Source organism: Cyprinodon tularosa, unplaced genomic scaffold (assembly GCF_016077235.1).
Source record: "Cyprinodon tularosa strain WSP-4 unplaced genomic scaffold, ASM1607723v1 ctg764, whole genome shotgun sequence".
NCBI lineage: Eukaryota > Metazoa > Chordata > Actinopteri > Cyprinodontiformes > Cyprinodontidae > Cyprinodon > Cyprinodon tularosa.
The window spans coordinates 586,020-595,330 of record NW_024039523.1 but is presented as its reverse complement, the minus strand read 5'-3'; positions in this window follow the sequence as shown (position 1 = coordinate 595,330).

Here is a 9,311-nt window from a genome sequence, read left to right as displayed (position 1 = left end):
TAAGGGAGTGAGGACTTCTGACATCGAGGTCCCTGAAGGTCAGCAGGAGGATCAAAACAGACCATTTATTTTTGAGATGGTGAGATGAATCTTTTGTCGGCACAATTTAAATTAAATTTCAAAAACTAAATTACAAAACAACAGGTTGTTAACAGATTTGAAGATAATTAGAAATCAAATACGGGAAAATTAGTTTAAACAAAATCCTCTTCTTCTCCATAAAAATAATCAAATAAATAGATGTAATCTAGCAAAAAAAACTAACTAAATTGAATATTAATAGGTTAATCATTTAGTTCACTAAAATCAGTATAATACTAAAGAATATACATACAAAATAAAAGATAACTTTTCTTTTGGGGACATGAAAGGCAATTCTGTTTTTTTCCCACCTGTGAAGCAAAAGAACCTTGCATGGAACGTGAGGCTCTCTCTAAGACTGAGAGGAAGGTTGAGGTGCCACCAGAAGGCATTTAATTTTACTGAGACGTTGGTAATCTAGAGTGGGATCCCCCCCAGTTATCCAGGTCGGCACCAGAGGAATGGTGTGCATATTGGAAACCGATAGATTACCTGTAGACATGGGCGTTGGTTTGCATAGGGACCATAGGGACATGTCCCTACCAAAATTTTGGAAGGACCTATTTGTCCCTACCAATAATTGGATGTAAACAACATGTTTATAATTTACTATACAGCAGCCGCTTCTTTTCCTCTCGCAGCTTCTCTGCCTGGTAGCTGCAGCTGCCTGCTCTTTCCTGTCCCGTTCACATAGCAGCGCATCAACTGTGCTGCGCGGTTTAACTCTCTGATTATTCTGCCTTAAGTTCCGCCTTCTCTCTTTCTGATTGCGTGTTTTCTAGTCTGTTTGTACGCGCGCGCGGGTGCTTGGAGCGCGAAAAAAAAGACGCTAAAATAAATTAATATTGGGCTACGAAACTAGTCCAAATTAAAAAAAAAAATATTATCTACGCTAAAACAGGCGAAAGCTTCTGACTGGAGTTCTGTAAAGAAGCAGGAGAGAGTTTTTTGATTTGTGGAACTTGAGAAATGTAAGTTAGCAACGTTAGGGGTTCTTTTATTTTATCTTTTAATCAGATAGCCAAAGGCTCCTTAGAGAAGATCTTTTATGAAATGAAACCAGGTGAAACAGAAGCGTTTAAACGTTTCCTTTGGAGGAGTTCTGGATGGAGAATATTGTCAGACAAAAACCTTTTTTTTTTACTTCTTAAATGCTAATATTTTTTTACAATCTTGGTATAATTCCTGCTCTAAGTTGGTCGCTCTGTCGGCTAAAGGCACATTTTAGTGGCCGTATACTCCAGTTTACGATTAATCACTTACTAAATTAGTTCACGATTATTTAAATAATTTGTTAATATGATTGTTTCAGTCATAGATAAAATACATGATATTAGCTACACAGAGTAACTACAGCCCAGATGTACAACTTCTAATATTAATACTTTAAATGCTCAGTGTCAGTTCCTCCTATAGTTCCAGTGCTCATGTAAATACAATACATTTATTTGCTGTCCCTTGAATGTATTATTCCAGAGAGAGCATATTAGATTAAAACAAAATAAGAGTGGGTTTTACCTCTGCACAATTCTATATCTTCAGAAGAAAACACGGGATAAATCCACATATAGACTATATTTGGTTAAACAGACACTGTCTTAGTTGCAGGTAAATTCAAATGCAATCCTTTTCAAAGTGGAAAAAGTCCCAATTCCACATTCATCAGAGCAAGTTATGCTTTAAATATTGATAAACAGCATCTAGTGCATGTAGTGCTTATAAGATTTGTATTAATGTAGCAAGAAATGCTGCTGTTCTCTTTTAAAAAAATGAGCCCTGAAGCTCACATTAAGCATAAAAAAGAGCATGCATATTTTTTGCAAAGGACCAATGAACCTGAAGAATAGTGTCCCTAAAGTTGAAATCAAACCTACGCCCTTGCCTGTAGATAATGGGACAGATTTTAATTTCAATGGTGCTTTTAAAGAACGAAAACTCTAAACTTTTACAGGAAATGAATAACTCATAGCTAAAAAAAACAACTATAAAATTATTTTTTTTTAAAGAAAGTAAGTAGGGCATAAAATAGGGTGAAATTAAAAGTTTAAAACAGAGAAAAAACTTGTAAATGGAGGAATTAACCTTAAATTAAATTACAAAAAAGCTCAAATAAATTGAAAAAAGTATGTTGTGAAAAAAGGTAAAGTATGTTGAAGGACTGAAACCGCCTGGAGGCAGCAGTCAGTAAGGGGTGATCGACCATAGGTTTTCGAACAGAGCCAGCGAGTCAGAACGAGCCACCGGAAGTGCCACCGGACCTGTGACACAGCTGCCACCGCCGTTAATTAAGCGTGGCCCTGCAGGTAACTTACTGTTTCAAAGTTATTATTTTTATGTAAATGTAATGTGTTGCCAACGAAAAAGTGAAATATTATCTTTAATATCAAACATTTTGAGTGCATGGATTGTTGTTTTGAGTGTTAGTTTGGATTTTAAAAAGAAAAATGAACGGATCAAACCATTATGACAGTGAAGGGTTTTCCACGCTCTCCGTCGCGCTCTTTCTGTTGGATTCCATGGGTATGAAGTTTTGTTTCTGTGTTCAATAAGTGTATTTTAAGCATGATAAGTGACAGTTTGATTAGTGTTCTTATAAAATGATATGTTTAGGAACATTTGAACTTTGTTAAACAGCCACGCTACCTTCACGTGCTGAAAATAGTATTGTTCATAGTTAAACAGGTGCTGTGGAACACTGACAAGAAAAAGCCTGTTGATTACTATCTTCTATGTGAATGCAGGTATGTGATATTTCAATATTCTTGGTGTGGGATTATTGTGTTTATTTATTTTTTCTTATTCATGTACTATTTAAGAGTATTATGACCCTGTTTGGGCTTAGTTATTAATATTCGCTCCAATTATTTCTAGCTTGTAAGGTAGATGTGTTATTTTACACAAGTTGTGCTCTTTCTGTTGGATTCCATGGGAGAAGGCAATGTAGAACACTGTGACAAGAAAAAGCCTGTTGATTTATTTAATTCTATTCAGTTTATTACTATAGCGCCAATTTACAACACGTCATCTCAAGGCACTTTCCAGTTCACCAGATCATCCAGTCAGATTGATTCAAAGTTTTCTATCTAAGGAAAACCAGTTGATTGCATCGACTCATTGACTCTTCAGCAATCCCTCACACTAAGCATGCTTGTAGCGACAGTGGAGAGGAAAAACTCCCTTTTAACAGGAAGAAACCTCCAGCAGAACCAGGCTCAGTGTGAGCGGCCATCTGCTGAGGCCGACTGGGGTTCAAGGAGACAGAAGCAGAGATACAAAAAGCAACTGTAAAAGGCGGCCCCGTCCAGGAAACACACAGCCAGGCAGACAAGCTCTGAGGGTGTTGATGCATAGCTGATATTTCTCTCCAGGATGGAGTCACAGCCAAACAGGAACAGACCAGATGAAGCTACTATGAGAAAAAGCAGAGAGAGCAGAACGTTAGAGATTGAACTAACAGATTCTGCAGAGTGGGAGAATAGAGATAGAATGATGAAATGGGGGTCTCTATGTCCTCCAGCAGTCTAAGCCTATAGCAGCATAACTATAGAGATAGCTCAGGATAACCTGAGCCACTCTAACTATAAGCTTTATCAAAAAGGAAAGTTTTAAGCCTAGCCTTAAAAGTAGACAGGGTGTCTGCCTCACGGACTAAAACTGGTAGTTGGTTCCACAGGAGAGGAGCCTGATAACAAAAAGATCTGCCTCCCATTCTAGTTTTAGAAATTCTAGGAACCACTAGTAAACCTGCAGATTGAGAGCGAAGTGCTCTGTTAGGAACATAAGGAACAATCAGATCTCTGATATCAGATGGAGCTTGGCCATTTAAGGCTTTATATGTGAGAAGGAGGATTTTAAATTCTATTCTGGATTTAACAGGAAGCCAATGAAGAGAAGCCAGGATAGGTGAGATGATCTCTCTTTTTCATTTTCATCAGAACTCTGGCTGCAGCATTTTGGATCAGCTGAAGGCTTTTAACTACAGTTTGTGGACTTCCTGATTAGGGGTGTAAATCACAGCCATCATGGCGATTCGATCAGTATCGATTTCCTCACCCAACGATTCGATTATTTTTGATACTCAAGAATGCACCACGATATGATTTTGTTTGTTTTTTTTTTACCTTACAGGCTAGACAATGTTTCATATTTGAAATAAATCAATGAAAGCTGTAATATCGTTATGCATTTTATTTGAGAAACAACAGCAAATAACTCCACCTATTCCTATTAAAACCTCATTCACTGAAAAATAATAATACCGCTGCGTTATAGATTCTGAAAGGCTTTGCATCAAAAAATACTGCAGTAAATCAGTGCAATGAGTGCAATGCAGTACCTCGGCTCCAGACATCCCCGCCCCCTCCACAGACGCTCCCCTGCTCCTCTCCCATTTTGTAGCTGACCGCAGACAGTGCCACAGACAGGAGGCCGGTTTGTTTTGTGTTTATGACCGAAATTGCGGAAAAGAACTCGTCTAGTTTGTCCCGCTCAAAGAGCGAGGCGCGTGAGAACGCTGGGAGCCTTTTTCCACCTGGATCTCCGCTCTTTTTGGCCCTCATGTCCCTCCGTCGTCGGACTAAACTCGCCCCCACTTCCTCACCGCCTCGGCCGTATCTAGACCCAGTGTGTAGCACAGATCATGCTTCAATATTGAGCATAAATCAAAAATGTCTGTATCAAGCTCACTGTAACACACTGCTGTAAGAGTATAACCAGGAAGCGAGGTAGGAGGGCAAAATAGGTTTAGTGCCACCGCAGCACGGGAGGAGAATTACGTCCAGGAGCAAATGGATAAAAGTAGACTGGAGGAAAAAAAAAACATGAATCGATACACTTGCGAACGTATCGATGCATCGGATCGTCGGCTGTTGGATCGATGCATCGATATAAAACGATTATTATTTACACCCCTTTTCCTGATAGTAAAGAATTACAATAGTCCAGCCTTGAAGTAACAAATGCATGGACTAGTTTCTCAGCATCACCCCTGGACAGGAGATTTCTAATTTTTGCAATATTCCTCAGATGAAAGAAGGAAATTCTAAAAACCTCTCTGATATGGGATTTAAATGACAGGTCCTGATCAAAAATAACACCAAGATTTATTACTTTATTATCTGAAATCAGTTTAATCCCATCCAAATGAAGTGACTGGCTAATCAGCTTCTTTTCCAAAGACTCTGGTCCAAAGACTATAACTTCTGTTTTTTCTGCATTCAGGAGCAGAAAGTTAAGAGTCATCCAGGTTTTTATGTCTTCAGACATGCCTGTAATCTATGTAATGGGTTAGCTTCATCTGGATTATAGACAGATATAGCTGGGTATCATCAGCATAACAGTGAAAATTAATCCCATGCTGTCTAATAATTCTACCGATTGGGAGCATGTATAAAGTAAAGAGAATTGTCCTAGCACTGATCCCTGTGGTACTCCACAGGTAACCTTTGAGCGTTTTGAAGATCTATCATTAACATGAACAAACTGAATTCGATCAGATAGATAAGATTTAAACCAGTCTAGTGCTTTTCCTTTAATTCCAACAAAATATTCAAGTCTTTCTAAAAGAATATTATGGTCAACTGGATCAAATGCAGCACTGAGATCCAACAGGACGAGCACAGATACAAGTCCATTATCTGAGGCCATCTAAAATGGAGGAGGAGATCAAAGGGAATACCTCCTTAAATAACCTGGTTGGAACTGGATCTAACATACAAGTTGAAGGCTAAGATGAAGACAATAAGGGCCGGATTTATCAAGATCCAATTTTGCGTGCAGTAATTTGCGCTCGCAAACTGGAATTTTGCGCGAGGGGCTGAACCATGGTTTGCGGGTGATTTAACAAGAGTGATTGCGTAACTGGTGGAAGGTGCAAAACTGTTTGGAGACGCCCTATTTAAATGATGGCTTTGCGCGTTTTGTGGTTTGCGGCAAAGTAGTTTGTAGTCTGTACAAACTAGTGCATTAAGAAATTTAAATCTTACAGTGACCCCCAACAAATAAAATAAATAAGTAAATATATATATATATATATATATATATATATATATATATATATATATATATATATATATATATATATAAATTGGCAACCTTTATTCCCTAAGGTGGTATGTGCTGCAGTAAAAAACAAACAAAAAACCTGTGACTGTGGATGAGATCCCCGCAGCATTTGGCACGTTGCTCCACAGGCGCAGGGGGAGAACCCCGACCCCGTCGGACAGCACTTCTGAAAAAACGAGATTGGGAGATCCCAGCTCTCGCTGCAACCGTACGCTGGAATGACCCAGATGCAAAAAAGTGCCATGTTGCAAGGAGTTTTGTGATATCTGGTATTGCGTGGGTCCTCCTTGTGGCTGGCTCCAAATCCATTCTGAGTTCCCCCAATAGCTCCAAAATGGCAATGCTGGATAAACGAAATGTTTTGATGATCGTTTCCTCGTTCATTGCAAAAATATTCACACGGAGTGAAAAAATGCGTTCTCTGCGTCTCCTTGCTTTATTTCCATGTCTCCTTCTTGCGACAATAACCGCTGCCATGTGTGCGCAATTACGCATACAGACCATTTGCACCTTCTTTTGAAACGTGTTAAATATAGAGTCAGATACCGTTAGCAAAATTGCGTTCAGGTTTGATAAATCACTTTGCGAGTGCTAAATTAATATATTTACATGTTCTCCTCCCACAAGACGCACTTTTGCGTGTAAACGCCCCATATTGCATATTCATTGCAGAAAAAGTACTAAATGGATAAGAGGCGCTATTTAGCACGTTTTAAAGACCAAATCCTTTTAGCACGCTGTTGATAGATCAGTTTGTACATTTTTTTGCGTGCGCAGTGAAATAGCTCACGTTTTAATACACGCAAACCTTTGATAGATCCGGCCCTAATTTTGCTAACTCTGAAAGGTCAACTGGATCAAAGCAGCCCAAACCCGGTTCAGATTTCATGACTACCTCAGATGCTGCCCCACCCTCCAGAGACAAACCAACCGTGGATAGAGGAGGGCTAATGATCTTATTTTTAATAAGATCAATCTTATTTATAAAGAATCCCATAAAATCATTGCTGCTAAGAGCAGGTGGAATGGACGGTTCAACAGAGCTATGGCTCTGGGTGAGTTTGGCAACTGTATTAAAAAGAAATCTAGGATTATTCTTATTCTCCTCTGTTAATGAGGAGATATATGCTGCTTTGCTTTACAAAGGGTCCTCTTTGGAGTAGTAAACTATTTTTCCAGACTAGGTAGGATTCCCGTAGGCCTGTGGAGCAATATTTTCTCTCCAGTGTTCTAGCATTTTGCTTCAAAGTGTGCAGCTCTGCATTAAAATAAGAAGCAAGCTTTCTATTTTTAACGGTTTTCATTTTTTAGGAGCTGCATTGTCTAAGGCAGTACGCAGAGAACTAGCAACCCCATCAACAAAATCATCAAACTGTGAAGAGGAATAAACTAAGCTTTTGCACTCTGAAGCACTGCTCAGCGACACAGAGGAGAGAGAAAGTGAAGCAGATTCTTTAAAATGTATAACTGCACTATCTGATAATGATCTACTAAAATTGAACCTTCTTTTGGGGGGGGAGAACTCTGTTAAAGTAATCCTGAAGGTTATTAGAAAGTGGTCAGAGAGGACAGGGTTGTGAGGAAATACTGTTATTTCTTCACATTCTATGCCGTATGTCAGCACAAGATCCAAAGTATGAAGATGAGAATGAGTGGGACTATTCACATTTTGAACAAAGCCAATAGTGTCTAAAGCTGTGTTCACACCAAACACAGCAGGAGCAGCAAAAATGCGTCTGCTGCTTCCTTTTTGCTGCTTGTACCAGTTTAGTTCTGACATGCAGCTGAAGCAGCTTTGCTGCTCTGGCTGCGCGGTGCTAAAGTGGGTCTGGTGGAGCTAATCTATCTTTCCTTTGCCCTGCAGCTATATTTGCTGTGATCAGTGGGAATAATGTAGTTTTATTATGTTTTTAATTGGGAAAATCCACCTGAAAACTTATTCAGTGCAGTCAGTTCATCCAGATTACCATCCTGCCTTCCAATATTATTTCTATCAGAGCCGTTCAGACCCCCACATACCAGCGGTGCGCTGTCAGTAGGAATACCTTTCAACAGCAGCCTTAGGCCCGGTCACCTCCTCGCGGTTCGCCTCGACAGCTGGAAAGCGATTTTCATGTATGTAATCCAAACTGTAGGCACCAGGATAATAAAAGCGAACATGTTTAGCCAGCAGATTTCTACATTTTAAGTTAATTTAGGCATTAAACTGTTTCAGAGGAGTGATCATAGTGATCTGTATCATCAGTGATGTGTCTGTCTCCCTGCCATCTCCCAGATCAGCCTCTCCGATTGGTTGATGTGACGCATCGAGCAGCAAATTTAAACTTTCCCATCTCGAGCAGTAGCGTGTTTGCAGTGCGTCACGCGCGTCAGATGCTCAAACGCTCCCGACGTGCTGCTTCAGCTGCTCAGACCTGCTGCGCCAAATGCTCAAAACGCACTGCAGGACATTTTGCAGTGCCTTGACGTGCGTCAGACATTGACTTTGCATGGAAACTAGCTGCTCCAGCTGCGTTTGGTGTGAATACAGCTTAGGATATCAGTAAAGGCTCCTCTTAAGCTATCGCCTTCACTGTCAGAGTGGATGTTAAAATCTCCCACTATGATGACTCCAGAGGCGTGCATACATAGACACTAGGTGGTGCTAAAGCACTAGGAAGTTTGCCCTTTATCAAAGAAAATGCCCTTTTGAAACTCATTTTTTTTTTTTTTTGTTATTAATATTATTAAGATTTTACTGAGGTCGGTTTTGAAATTATCTTTTGAAAACCTGAGCCATTAAAAACGACTGAAACAATGCCCCGAAATGAGCCACCTCCTTACGCACACCCGACCAGCCTATCTCTCTTCCTTAGTCACGTGAACTCGTGCGGTCGCCCGCAGGGCATGCCAGATGCGCAGAATCATAGCAGTTCAGTAAGCGTTTTCAGATAGCAGGAACGGTCGCTGACAGGCTGATTCTCCCGTGCCTCATTAGCCAGGTAATATACAGAACAATCAAAATCATTTTGTTGTGCATTAAAATGTCTCATTCAGCAGCACCAAACAAGCATTTTTGCCGTGTGGTCGCCTGATAAACTAGTTGTCTCCTTGTAAGATGCTATTTTACTTTTTATATTTTATATCCATATTTTTATCTTAAGTGTATATATTAGTCTATTTTATCT